The 15,336-nt window shown below is 39.0% G+C and overlaps 1 non-coding gene across 1 annotated transcript; it reads left to right on the top strand.

The window, feature by feature from the left end:
• Positions 1–496: 496 nt before the first annotated feature.
• LOC148580117 (small nucleolar RNA R71) lies at positions 497–604 on the top strand. Its single transcript, XR_015895682.1, has one exon. It is a non-coding gene; the product is annotated as a small nucleolar RNA R71 (small nucleolar RNA).
• Positions 605–15,336: the final 14,732 nt, after the last annotated feature.

The following is a 15,336-nucleotide window of genomic DNA, read 5'->3' as shown; positions in this document are numbered from 1 at the left end:
TGTTTCTTCCACCATTATTAAAGCCTTGTTGAGGCTTTTGTTGATCCTTCCATGAGAAATTTGGATGATTTCTCCATAAGGGATTATAGGTATTTCCATAGGGTTCCCCCATGTAATTCACCTCTGCTATTGCAGGGTTCTCAGGATCATAAGCTTCTTCTTCAGAAGATGCCTCTTGAGTACTGTTGGATGCAGCTTGCAATCCATTCAGACTCTGAGAAATCATATTGACTTACTGAGTTAATATTTTATTCCGAGCCAATATGGCATTCAGAGTATCAATTTCAAGAACTCCCTTCCTCTGAGGCATCCCATTACTCACAGGATTCCTTTCAGAAGTGTACATAAACTGGTTATTTGCAACCATGTCAATGAGTTCCTGAGCTTCTGCAGACGTTTTCTTTAGGTGAATGGATCCACCTGCAGAATGATCCAATGACATCTTTGATATTTCAGACAGACCATCATAGAATATATCCAGGATGGTCCATTCTGAAAGCACGTCAGAAGGACACTTTTTGGTCAGTTGCTTGTATCTCTCCCAAGCTTCATAGAGGGATTCACCTTCTTTCTGTTTGAAGGTTTGAACATCCACTCTAAGCTTGCTAAGCTTTTGAGGAGGAAAGAACTTGGCTAAGAAAGCTGTGACCAGCTTATCCCAAGAGTTCAGGCTATCTTTAGGTTGAGAGTCCAACCATATTCTAGCTCTGTCTCTTACAGCAAACGGGAAAAGCATAAGCCTGTAGACCTCAGAATCAACCCCATTGGTCTTAACAGTATCACAGATTTGCAAGAATTCAGTTAAGAACTGAAAAGGATCTTCTGATGGAAGTTCATGAAACTTGCAATTCTGCTGCATTAGAGAAACTAATTGAGGCTTTAGCTCAAAATTGTTTGCTCCAATGGCAGGGATTGAGATGCTTCTTCCATGTAAATTGGAATTGGTGCAGTAAAGTCACCAAGCATCTTCTTTGCATTGTTATTATTTTCGGCCATGTCTCCTTCTTTTTCGAAAATTTCTGTCAGATTTTCTTCAGAGAATTGTGCTTTAGCTTCCTTTAGCTTCCTCTTCAGAGTCCTTTCAGGTTCAGGATCAGCTTCAATAAGAATGTTCTTATCCTTGTTCCTGCTCATATGAAAAAGAAGAGAATACAAAAGAAAATATGGAATCCTCTATGTCACAGTATAGAGATTCCTTATGTAAGTATAAGGAGAGAAGAATAGAAGAAAGAAAAGATAAGAATCTAAACACAGAGGGGAAGAGTGGGTTCGAATTCTTGAATGAAAGAGGGGTGTTAGTAGATAAATAAATAATTAGAAGGAGATGAGAGAGGGAAGAATTTTCGAAAATAATTGAAAAGAAAAGAAAAATATTTTTGTTTTTAATTTAAATTTAAAGTTGAAATTTGAAAATTAAATTAAATTAAAATTCAAAACAATTAGTTAATTAAAAAGGAATTTTGAAAAAGAGGAAGGTGATTTTCGAAAATTAGAAAGAGAATTAGTTAGGTAGTTTTGAAAAACATATGATTGAAATAGTAAACTTTTAAAATCAAACAAAAAGTCAAGTAGTTAATTGAAAAAGTTTTGAAAATCAATTTTTTTGAAAAGATAAGAAGTTAGAAAAGGTTTTGAAATTGATTTTGAAAAAGATGTGATTGAAACTTATTTTGAAAAAGATTTGAAAAAGAAATTAAAAAGATTTAATTTTTGAAATCAAAGTTGATTACTTGACTAACAAGAAACTTGAAGATATGATTTTAAAATTTAAAGATTGGACCTTTCTTAATAGGTCAGTAACAAACTTAAAAATTTTTTAATCAATCACATTAATTGTTAGTAAAGATTTTGAAATTATGAACAAGATAAGAAAAAGATTTTTGAAAATCAATTTGAAATTTTCGAAAATCATAAAAGAAAAATAAAAAAGATTTGATTTTTGAAAAAGATAGAATTTTTAAATTGAAAATTTTATTTGACTCATAAGAAACAACTAAATTTTAAAAAGTTTTGAAAAAGTGAACTCAAATTTTTGAAAATTTATGAGTGAATAAGGGAAAGATATTTTTTTCATTTTTGAATTTTTAATGATGAAAGAGAAAAATAACAAAGAGACTTAAAACATAAAAATTATGAATCAAAACACACAATGCATGCAAGAACACTTTGAATGTCAAGATGAACACCAAGAACACTTTGAATGTCAAGATGAACACCAAGAACTTTATTTTTGAAAAGGTTTTTTTTTTAAGAAAAGAAAAACATGCAAGACACCAAACTTAGAAATTTCCAATGTTAAGACATTAATAATTCAAAAATGCATATGAGAAACAAGAAAAGACACCAAACAAGAAAATATGAAGATCATACAAGAAGATTCATCAAGAACAACTTGAAGATCATGAAGAATGCAATGCATGGATTTTCGAAAAATGCAAGAGATAAACATGCAATTGACACCAAACTTAAAAACCGACACAAGACTTAAACAAGAAACATCAAATTATTTTTGATTTTATGATTTTATTAAATTTTTTCGATTTTTCGAAAATTAATTGGAAAAAGAAAAAGAAAAATAAGGACTTCAAAATTTCTAATGAGAATTCCAGGAGTCATGCAATATTAGTCTAAAGCTCCGGTCCAGGAATTAGACATGGCTTACTAGCTAGCCAAGCTTTCAGTGAAAGCTCCGGTCCAAAATACTAGACATGGTCAATGGCCAGCCAAGCTTTAGCAGATACAAATCAGACATACAATAGCTGATACTTCATTCAACTTGCTTCTGTGCTGATGAGTGGAAGCCTCGGTCCAAAAGAATTAGACATGGCTTTACAGCCAGGCAGGCTTCAACATGTAATCTTGAAACTCTAGAATTCATTCTTAAAAATTCTGAAGCCATAGAATAATTTATTTTTGAATATATATATATATATATATATATATTTTGAAAATTTTTCGAAAATAAAAAGAATAAAAGCAAAAACTTAAAATTAAAATAAAATTACCTAATCTGAGCAACAAGATGAACCGTCAGTTGTCCAAACTCGAACAATCCCCGGCAACGGCGCCAAAAACGTGGTGCACAAAATTGTGATCCTTAACAACAGCGCCAAAAACTTGGTGCTCGGAACGTAATTCACACACTTTGTCACAACTTCGCACAACTAACCAGCAAGTGCACTGGGTCGTCCAAGTAATAAACCTTACGTGAGTAAGGGTCGATCCCACGGAGATTGTCGGCTTGAAGCAAGCTATGGTCACCTTGTAAATCTCAATCAGGCGGATTCAAATGGTTATAGAGTTTTAATAATCAAAAGATAAATAAAACGTAAAACGGGATAGAGATACTTATGTAAGTCATTGGTGAGAATTTCAGATAAGCGTATAGAGATGCTTTCATTCCTCCTGAACCTCTACTTTCCTACTGTCTTCATCCAATCATTCCCACTCCTTTCCATGGCAAGCTTTGTGTAGGGCATCACCGTTGTCAATGGCTACTTCCCATCCTCTCAATGAAAATGGTCCAAGATGTGCTGTCACCGCACGGCTATTCATCTGTCGGTTCTCGATCATACTGGAATAGGATTCAGTAATCCTTTTGCGTCTGTCACTACGCCCAGCACTCGCGAGTTTGAAGCTCATCACAGCCATCCCTTTCCGAATCCTACTCGAAATACCACAGACAAGGTTTAGACTTTTCGGACCTCAAGAATGGCCACCAATAGTTCTAGCCTATACCACGAAGACTCTGATCTCATGATCAGAATGCTAAGAGATACACATTCAAGCTTGTTTGCATGTAGAACGGAAGTGTTTGTCAAGCACGCGTTCATAAGTGAGAATGATAATGAGCGTCACATAGTCATCACATTCATCATGTTCTTGTGTGCGAATGAATATCTTAGAGAAAAAATAGGCTTGAATTGAATAGAAAAACAGTAGTACTTTGCATTACTTCATGAGGAACAGCAGAGCTCCACACCTTAATCTATGGTGTGTAGAAACTCTACCGTTGAAAATACATAAGAATAAGGTCCAGGCATGGCCGAATGGCCAGCCACCAAAACGTGATCCAAGGATCAAAAGATAATGCAAAGATAGATCCGAAGATGTAAATACAATAGTAAAAAGTCCTATTTATACTAAACTAGTTACTAGGGTTTACAAAAATGAGTAAATGATGCAGAAATCCACTTCCGGGCCCACTTGGTGTGTGCTTGGGCTGAGCATTGAAGCTTTCACATGTAGAGGTCTTCCTTGGAGTTAAATGCCAGTTTGTAACCTGTTTCTGGCGTTTAACTCTGCTTTGCAACCTGTTTCTGGCGTTTAACTCCAGAATAGAGCAGAGAGCTGGCGTTGAACGCCAGTTTGCGTCATCTAAATTCGAGCAAAGTATGGATTATTATATATTTCTGGAAAGCCCTGGATGTCTACTTTCCAACGCAATTGAGATCGCGCCATTTGGACTCTTGTAGCTCAAGAAAATTCACTTTGAGTGCAGAGAGGTCAGAATCCAACAACATCTGCAGTCCTTCTTCAACCTCTGAATTTTTGCTCAAGTCCCTCAATTTCAGCCAGAAATTACCTGAAATCACAGAAAAATACACAAACTCATAGTAAAGTCCAGAAATGTGATTTTTATTTAAAAACTAATAAAAATATACTAAAAACTAACTAAAAATCATACTAAAAACTATGTAAAAACAATGCCAAAAAGCGTATAAATTATCCGCTCATCAAACATCAACCCATAAGTTCTAACCTCACTACTAATTGACTTAGTAGAAGGTTAGCGTCAATGGCTATCAAATTGACCACTAAGGGCTCCCAAATCATCAAATCCATTAGACCCAATGACTCAAGTTTTCCCAATTCCCTTAGCCTAGGCCAAGAGTAAAGAGAACTACTCCATAATCAAGGTAAACAATTCATCGAACACATGGTAAGCATTAATAAAAGACATGTTCAAATTGTAATTAAATTGAAATTAACAAGTACCCACTAACAATTATCCACATACAATCACTCAAACAACACAATTAATCATAGAAATCATAAATATAACATCAACAAATCAAGATTCACAACATTCATGAAATGGGTATAAAATGACAATTGACAAGAATTCATAAAACTAAAACAAGATCTAAGCAAAATTATACTAAGGAATTCAATTTAAACAATTAAAACTAGTAATCAACAAGATCCAAATCAGAATTCAACAAGGGAAGATCAAATTAAAGCTAGATCTAGAGAGGAACAAGGGTTTCTCTCTTTAGAACAAAGAACCAAAAACTAGCTAAAAATTGTGTTTAGTGTAAAATGAATGATCCCCTCTTTTCCCCTAGCATCCTTGGGTATTTTCCATGCAGAAACAACTTGAATTTGGGCCTGATGAGCCTCAGAAATCGCCAGGCACGATTTCCTTTAGTGAGGTCACGTGCAGCTTTCCGCGCATGCGCGCCATGCGTGCGCATGCGCCGATTGCTCTTGTGATCCACGCGTGCGCGCCAGGTGCACGTGCGTGACAGTGGGAATTCTTTGATCTGCGCGGATGCGTCCATCCTTGCGCGCCACTTCTAGCTATCCTCATCCATGCGTGCGCGAGCGCGCCAATGATAAATTTCCCAAAATCCAAATCTTCATGTTCCTTCCTCTTGTGCATGCTTTGTTTCTCTATTCTAGGCCATTCTACCCTATAATTCCTGAAATCACTCAACAAATACATCACGGCATCGAATGACAATAAAAGAGGATTAAAATATGGAAATTTTAAGGCAAAAGAAGCATATTTTTCATCATGGAGCAATATTAGGAAAAGAACACAAAACCATGCATTTCTTGTGAATAAGTGTGAGAAATATTGTTAAAAACCCCCAAATTCTACACAATATAAACCACAAAATTGGGGTTTATCACCTGCCATGGAAGAAAACCATGCGTGTTTGGAGAAGAAGACAGTAGGAAAGCAGAGATTCAGATGACAGAGCATCTCCGATACCTCAGCCTGTTTCTCATTACTGAATCACAAATACTATTTATTTTATGTTATTTATTTTTCATAAATATAATCACTCTTATCATTAATCTCTTGACTAAGATTTACAAAATAACCATAGCTTGCTTCAAGCCGACAATCTCCGTAGGATCGACCCTTACTGACGTAAGGTATTACTTCGACGACCCAGTGCACTTGCTGGTTAGTTGTGCGGAGTTGTGAAAAGTATAATCACAATTTCGTGCACCAAGTAGTTCTCTTGACCCTTGGCCTAGGCTAAAGAGGATTGAGTAATCTTGAGTCCTTGGGCGTCATTGAATTGGTAATTCTAGAACCCTTGGGGATCAATTTGATAACAATTCACTCTATCCTACTACTAAGTTAATTAGTAGCTAGGTTGGGACTTATGGATTGATGTTGATCAAGCCATTCGACGTACTCCAAGCCTAGCAGTAGAGATTACGTACTTAAGGCTTTAGTGAGTAGACCTAATGCGCTCGATTCCTCATAATTATCAATATTTGAATTGTTGACAAGGATAGTGATCTCAATTACCTAAGTCTTAGCCAAGAGTCCTTTATCTTGCTTCCTTTAATTACTTGCTTGATTTACTTTTCTTGCTCCTCTTATAAACCAAAACCCCTTGCATTCTCATAGCCAATAATTTACTACTTCATTGCAATCCTTTTGAGACGACCCGGAGTCTAAATACTCCGGTTAATTCTTATTTGGGGTTTGTTCTTTGTGACAACCAAAATTTTTTATGTGAGAATTGTTTGTTGGTTTAGAGCTATGCTTACAACGAAGTAATTATTTCCTATAAGAAGAAAATCTAGACCATCGAGAAAATCTACACCTATCAAAATGGTGCTGTTGTCGGGGATAGCAATGGTGCTATGTTATTGGCTATTGTATATATTGTGAATAGCTTGAATTTTGGCTTGTTTGTTAGTTTTTGCTAGTTGTAGAATTTTGCTCTTTTTGCTTCTTATTAGTATTTGTTTTTATTTTCTCTTAACACTATGAATTCTCATCCTTTTGGTTATGAGTGTGGTTCAAATTATGTTGTAGGAAATGGGAGTTACAATGAGGATGTGCATCAAGGATGGAACAATCAAAGATGGGAGGAGCCTCAAGGAATTAATCAACCTTCTTGGCAACAACAACCTCTGGATTCTTATGGGTATAATCCTAATCCTAATGTATACCAATCTAATGTATGTGATGACCCTTATTGTGATTGTCAACAACCACCACCATATGCCTACGAACCACCTCCGTAACATAATTTTAAACCACCTTACTCACAAGCCTTCTACCACCATTTACCTCCATATGACCCCAATCCATACCCACCATACCAACCACCATATGAACCACATCTAGAACCACCACCTTTCCAACACCAATACTCCCATAAACCACAAAGTCCATACACACCACCTCAAGAATTTTACCAATATGAACCACCTCCCAATTACAACAACCTTCCCTCAAACAATGAACTTTCTCTTCCACCATCACCTTCCGATGAAGCCCCCATGTTGGAATTGAGAGATCTTGAATCTCATGTTTTAAGGCGACAAGAGGAGGATGAAAAGAAATTTGCGGAGTTAAGAGCAAAAATGGCTATCATGGTAGAAGCCATTGGTAATATGGTCTCATCCTGCCTAAGCCTATGCGATCAAGGCGCTCCCATTGTTGAATGTGGAGAAGCAACCAAGGAACTTGGTGAGGGAGTGAACTTGAAGCTCCATGGTGAAGAGGAGGAGTTAAAACAAGAAGTACAACAAGAGGAGGAGGTAGAAATTAGTGAACAAAAGGAAGTAGTAGTTGGATGTTTATGATATGTTGAGCACATAAAGGAATCTCAAGTTGAAGAGCCCTCCTCCACGAAGTTTGGAAGGGATGTTAAAGAGGAGAGTGATGTTGAGGAAGTGGATAGAGAGTTGAAGGAAATTGATCAAGAAGTGGATTTCGTCATTAGTGATTTTTTGTCCACATTGATCAATCCCCTTGATGATCTTGTTAAGCCTTCTTCCAGTGAATTAGAAAGCAATGTTGAGGAGGACGTGCAACCTCCAAGGCATATTGTGAATGAAGAATCGGAAGAAGTGTCCCAAGCAACAAGCCCCCTATATATGATTATTCTGCATCAACATATGACCCTTTTCGACTTGAAGAGTCCTTCCCCACTATGCTTGGAATTGATGACGAGGTAGACTTCACTAAATCTCCTATCTATGATGAGAGTAATAGGGAAGGGATTGAAGAAATTAGTGGAGAAGAAGGTGAACTTGAGGAAGCTTGGCGAGAGGTAAAGCTTGAAGAACCTTGCCAAGTGGTGGGAACCTCTAGAAAAGGATGGACGGGAGTGGAGCGTGCCTTGTCAAGATCATTGGAAACTCTTCCACCTAGGTTATCATCCAATCTTTCATTTGAGTGGGTAAAACTTCTAACTCTTAGCTTTATTATCCCACTTGAGTATGGTTTGCTTGAGACGGATGACCAACTTAGGGCGCTTTGTGGAATTAAGCAAAAGAGGAGGATGTTTAGTGGTTGGCGTTGTAAATCTAGACTCATTATGGTTGGAAGCTCAAAATTGAAGAGCATGGATTGGTGTCATGCTCAATTAAATGGGTCTAGGAGGGTAGTTTGGTGCTTTCACGAGAATTCAGCTTTCTTGTCACCCGGGCAGAATCAAGGCAGTCAACTAGAAGATGGGTGCGAAGATAAGATATGGGATCTTGGATCACACCATGAAAACCAATTTTGGGAGCTCATATCTTGGAGAGAACCTCACCAAAGCTTGGTGAAAATGGTTGGAACTTCTGACAACCAATTAAAGGACAAGCACTCTTGGAGGTTCAAGGATGAATACCGGCATAAACCACCTTGACAAGAAACCTTCCAAATGTCCAACTTAAGGACTTAAACCAAAAGTGCTTGGTGGGAGACACCCCACCGGTAAACTCTTTCCATTCTCTTGTAGATATAATAAATGAATGAATTGGGTTCTAGTTTCTTTACTTTTAAGTATATTTTGCTTTTCTTGCTAAGGTGTTTATAAATTTCATGCCTTAATTAGGGATGATTCTTGGAATTTGAGTTTTTGCTTGGATTGCAAGTTTCCTCAATTTGATTGAAAATTTCCAAAAATTCAAAAATTGGTTGGTTTTGCATTTTAGTTGGTTTTTGAGTCTTAGAGAAGGCTATGAGGATTTTGAGCTCTTCTTGGTGCTCTTAAAAAAAAAGAAGAAGAGCCACGCGCAAGCGCACTGTGCGCGCGCGCGTCGGCTGTGCATTTGAGCTTTCGGGGCCAAGGACCAGATGGTTGTGCCAATTTTGGGCCAACTCTGCGCCTCAACTCAGGTGGATGCGTGCATAACGCGTCCGCATCCTTTTGCATTTTCCTACCCACGCGTAAGCGCACCTGGCTCCCCCGCGCCCCGCTTGTCACTCAACTCATCCAAGCGCAAGTGCACAGTGCGCATACGCATCGATGCAGTTTTGCATCACCCAGGCCAAAGACCCGAGAATTGTGCCAACTCTGGGCAACTTTTGTGCCTCTGGTCCAGCTCGACCCGCGCAGACGCGCGCTGTACGCGTCCGCGCCCATGCCTACACAGCCCATCTACGCGACAGCGCATATGACGCTTCTGCGCCAGTTCCTTATTCTCCCACCCATGCGAACGCCCACCGTGCACGCACGCATGGATTCGAAAAATTCACTTACCCAAGAACGCAAAAGCCCTAGCGCAGTCGCTCCCCAACTCTTTTTCTTCTCCAACGTTCCATTTCCTCTTCTGTCCCACCATAACCAGCTCTGCAACCAACACCCTTCACCTCCAGCGACCACGTTCTGCCACCATCAACCACTGTTGCGACACTTTCCCCCTCTCTCTTCTTCCTCCCTTCCTCACCCTCTCTTTCTCACCCCCTTGCTCTGTCTCCGGCTCTGTCCCGGCGCCACCTGGGAGCCACCACGAGCTCCACGGCGCCGCCACCATTCCTGAGCAGCGCCACCATTCTGCTACTTCTTCTTTCCCCTTTTCAAATTCTTTCACTCTCTGCCTCTGCTTTCCAGGTTCCATACCCTTGACCCCTATTTTGTTCTCTGTTTCTTTCCTGTTTAATTGATTTTGTTAGTTAGTGTTAGACTAGATTATTATTTAAATTTTTTATGTTAGGTTAGATAGAGATATATGCTATTATGTAGTTAGGATGTGGTTAGAGGATTCTAGGCCTGATAAGTGCTCCATTCCTGTTTATCTGTTCAGCTCCCTCAATTTCAGCCAGAAATTAACTGAAATCATAGAAAAATACACAAACTCATAGTAAAGTCTAGAAATGTGATTTTTATTTAAAAACTAATAAAAATATAATAAAAAGTGACTAAAACATATTAAAAACTACCTAGAAACAATGCCAAAAAGCGTATAAATTATCCGCTCGTCACAACACCAAACTTAAATTGTTGCTTGTCCCCAAGTAACTAAAAACAAAGTAGGATAAAAAGAAGAGAATATACAATGAATTCCAAAAACATCTATGAAGATCAGTCTTAACTAGATGAGCTGGGCTATTAGCTTTTTGCTTCTGAACAGTTTTGGCATCTCATTTTATCCTTTGAAGTTCAGAATGATTGGCGTCGATAGGAACTCAGAATTCAGATAGTGTTATTGATTCTCCTAGTTTAGTATGTTGATTCTTGAATACAGCTACTTTATGAGTCTTGGCCGTGGCCCTAAGCACTATGTTTTCCAATATTACCACCGGATACATACATGCCACAGACACATAACTGGGTGAACCTTTTCAGATTGTGACTCAGCTTTGCTAGAGTCCCCAATTAGAGGTGTCCAGGGTTCTTAAGCACACTCTATTTTTGCTTTGGACCTCGACTTTAACCGCTCAGTCTCAAGTTTTCACTTGACACCTTTACGCCACAAGCACATGGTTAGGGACAGCTTGGTTTAGCCGCTTAGGCTAGGATTTTATTCCTTTAGGCCATCCTATCCACTGATGCTCAAAGCCTTGGATCCTTTTTATTACCCTTGCATTTTGGTTTTAAGGGCTATTGGCTTTTTGCTCTTGCCTTTTGGTTTAAAGAGCTTTTGGCTTTTTCTGCTTGCTTTTTCTTTTTCTTGATCTCTTTTTTTTTTTCGCATTTTTTTTGCAAGCTTTGTTCTTCACTGCTTTTTCTTGCTTCAAGAATCATTTTTATGATTTTTCATATTATCAAATAACATTTCTCCTTTTTCATCATTCTTTCAAGAGCCAACAATTTTAACATTCATAAACAACAAATTCAAAAGACATATGCACTGTTCAAGCATTCATTCAGAGAACAAAAAGTATTGCCACCACATCAAAATAATTAAACTATTTTAAAATTCGAGATTCATGTATTTCTTTTTCTTTTTCAGAAAACATTTTTCATTTAAGAAAGGTGATGGATTCATAGGACATTCATATCTTTATGACATAGACACTTAGATACTAGTGATCATGTAATAAGACCCAAACATAAATAAACAAAAAGCACAGTAAACAAAAAACAGAGAAATAAGAACAAGGAGATTAAGGAACGGGTCCACCTTAGTGAGGGTGGCGTCTTCCTCTTCTTGAAGAACCAATGGTGCTCTTGAGCTCCTCTATGTCTCTTCCTTGTCTTTGTTGCACCTCTCTCATAGCTCTTTGATCTGCAGTCAAATGCTCTACCACTGAACTATGGACCCTTGAGATGAACCTCTCCATCTCTCGTGACTCCGGGGTGGAAGCAACTGCCTTCCTTTTCCTCTTTCTAGGGTTTTCTCCGCCCTTAGGTGCCATAAATGGTTAAGGAAAAATAAAAAGCAACGCTTTTTTCCATACCAAACTTAAAAGGTTTGCTCGTCCTCAAGCAAAAGAAGATAGAAGGGAGTAGAAGGAGAAGTGGAGGAGAAGGAAGTGCGTGAATGGGTGGGTATGGGAGGGGAATGGTTTGAATTGGAATGGTGAGGTAGGTGGGGATCCTATGGGGTCCACAGATCCTATAGAGGATCCTGTCGGATCCACAGATCAAGTGGGGTTAAGAACTTAACATCCCTGCTCCAATTAGGCGTGTAAAACACCCTTGCTGTGCAATCCTGGCATTTAACGCCAGACTGCTGCTTGTTTCTGGCGTTAAACGCCCAAATGTAGCCTATTTCTGGCGTTTAACGCTAGGCAGATGCTTGTTTCTGGCGTTTAAATGCCAGACTGCTCTCCTCGAGGGTGTGCTGTTTTCAATGCTGTTTTTCATTCTATTTTTGATTTTTCAGTAGTTTTTGTGACTTCACATTATCATCAACCTAATAAATCACGAAATAACAAAAAGAAAATAAAATAGATATGATTAAATAACATTGGATTGCCTCCCAACAAACGCTTCTTTAATGTCAATAGCTTGACAGTGAGCTCTCATGGAGCCTCACAGATTATCAGAGCAAGGTTGGAACCTCCCAACACCAAACTTAGAGTTTGGTTATGGCCTTCCAACACCAAACTTAGAGTTTGAATGTGGGGGTTTTGTTTGACTCTGTATTGAGAGAAGCTTTTCATGCTTCCTCTCCATGGTTACAGAAGGAGAACCTTATGTCTTATAGTTTGCAATGTCTGCAAACCACAGAGCTTCCTGAATAGCAAACAATTGCTCATCCAGAAAGGTTTCAGAGATCTCAGTAGAAGGGAGGGATACTCCTGCTACTGGTTCTATCCGGGACAGGTGATCAGCTACTTGATTCTCTGTCCCTTTTCTGTCTCTTATTTCTATATCAAACTCTTGCAGAAGCAACACCCATCTTATGAGCCTGGGCTTTGAATCCTGCTTTGTGAGTAGATATTTAAGAGCAGCATGGTCAGTGTACACAATCACTTTTGATCCTACTAAGTATGATCGAAACTTGTCAATGGCATAAACCACTGCAAGCAGCTCTTTTTCTGGGCATCATTTAAAACACGGCTAGCATAATAAATGACATGCAGAAGCTTGTTATGCCTCTGTCCCAATACTGTACCAATGGCATGGTCACTGGCATCACACATTAGTTCCAAAGGTAATGTCAAATCTGGTGCAGAAATAACTGGTGCTGTGACCAGCTTAGCTTTCAGGGTTTCAAACGCCTGAAGACACTCTGTGTCAAACACAAATGGCATGTCAGTAGCTAGCAGATTGCTCAGAGGTTTTGTGATTTTTGAAAAATCCTTTATAAACCTCCTATAGAATTCTGCATGCCCCAGAATGCTTCTGATTGCCTTAACATTGGTGGGTGGTGGTAATTTTTCAATTACCTCTACCTTAGCTTGATCCACCTCTATTTCCTTGTTCGAAATTTTATGCCCAAGGACAATTCCTTCAGTCACCATAAAGTGACATTTTTCCTAATTTAGAACCAGGTTAGTCTCTTGGCATCTTTTCAGAACAAGTGCTAGATGGTTAAGACAGGAGCCAAATGAGTCTCCAAATACTGAGAAGTCATCTATGAAGACTTCCAGAAATTTCTCTACCATATCATAGAAGATAGAGAGCATGCACTTCTAAAAGGTTGCAGGTGCATTGCACAGACCAAAATGCATTCTTCTGTATGCAAATACTCCAGATGGACATATGAATGTTGTTTTCTCTTGGTCCTGAGGATCTACTGTAATTTGGTTGTAACCTGAATAGCCATCCAAAAAGTAGTAGTATTCATAACCTTCTAGTCTTTCTAGCATCTGGTCTATGAATGGTAAAGGGAAGTAATCCTTTCTGGTGGCTGTATTGAGCCTTCTGTAGTCAATATACATACGCCACCCTGTAATTGTTCTTGTAGGAACCAGTTCATTTTTTTCATTATGAACCACTGTCATACCTCCCTTTTTAGGGACAACATGGACAGGACTCACCCAGGGGCTATCAGAAATAGGATAAATAATCCCAGCCTCTAGTAACTTAGTGACCTCTTTCTGCACCACCTCCTTCATGGCAGGATTTAGCTGCCTCTGTGGTTGAATCACTAGCTTAGCATCATCCTCCAATAGGATCTTGTGCATGCATCTAGCTGGGCTAATGCCCTTAAGATCACTTATGGACCACCCAAGAGCTGTCTTGTGTGTCCTTAGCACCTGAATTAGTGCTTTCTCTTCCTGTGGCTCTAAAGCAGAGCTTATGATTACAGGAAAAGTGTCATCTTCTCCCAGAAATGCATATTTTAGGGATGGTGGTAGTGGTTTGAGCTCGGCTTTAGGAGGTTTCTCCTCTTCCTAAGGAGTTTTTCAGAGATTCTTTTATTTCCTCTCGTTCCTCCAGATCAGGCTGAACATCTTTAAAAATGTCCTCTAGCTCTGATTCAAGACTCTCAGTCATATTGACCTCTTCCACCGGGGAGTCAATAATATCAACGCTCAGGCAGTCGTCTGATGTGTCTGGATGTTGCATAGCTTTGACAACATTCAACTTAAACTCATCCTCATTGACTCTCAGGGTTATCTCCCCTTTTTGGACGTCAATGAGGGTTCGTCCAGTTGCTAGGAATGGTCTTCCTAGAATGAGAGTTGCACTCTTGTGCTCCTCCATTTCCAGCACTACAAAGTCAGTAGGGAAGGTAAATGGCCCAACCTTAACAATCATGTCCTCAATTATGCCTGATGGGTATTTAATAGAGCCATCAGCAAGTTGAAGATAGATCCGGGTTGGTTTGACATCTTCAGTCAAGCCAAGCTTTCTGATAGTGGATGCAGGGATTAGGTTGATGCTTGCCCCAAGATCACATAAAGCTGTCTTGGTGTAATTACCCTCTAATATAAATGGTATCATAAAGCTCCCGGGATCTTTAAGCTTTTCTGGAAAGCTTGTTAGAATGACTGCACTGCATTCTTTAGTGAGGAGAACTCTTTCAGTTTCTCTCCAATCCTTCTTATGACTCAAGATATCTTTCATGAACTTGGCATAAGAAGGTATTTGCTCAAGTGCCTCTACAAATGAAATCTTTATTTCAAGAGTCCTGAGATAGTCTGCAAAGCGAGCAAATTGCTTATCCTGCTCCTCTTGGAGGAGTTTTTGAGGATAAGGTATCTTGGCTTTGTACTCCTTAACCTTGGTTACTACAGGTTTATTTCCTACAGAAGTGGTTGGGAAAGCCTTTTTAGAGGGGTTGTTATCAGCACTTGTGTGTGTCTGATCCCTCACTGGCATTTGAATGCCAGGGTTGGAAGCTTGATTGGCGTTGGACGCCAACTTCCTACCTGTTCTTGGCATTTGAACGCCAGAACTATGCGTGGGTTGGGCGTTTAACGCCAACTTTGCACCCTTTTCTGGCGTTTGAACGCCAGAGTTA

The sequence above is a fragment of the Arachis ipaensis genome, chromosome B10 (assembly GCF_059453495.1).
Source record: "Arachis ipaensis isolate K30076 ecotype BB chromosome B10, ASM5945349v1, whole genome shotgun sequence".
In the NCBI taxonomy this organism is placed as follows: domain Eukaryota; kingdom Viridiplantae; phylum Streptophyta; class Magnoliopsida; order Fabales; family Fabaceae; genus Arachis; species Arachis ipaensis.
The sequence above is the reverse complement of the archived record's forward strand: the minus strand, read 5'-3'. Positions and strand labels throughout refer to the sequence as shown.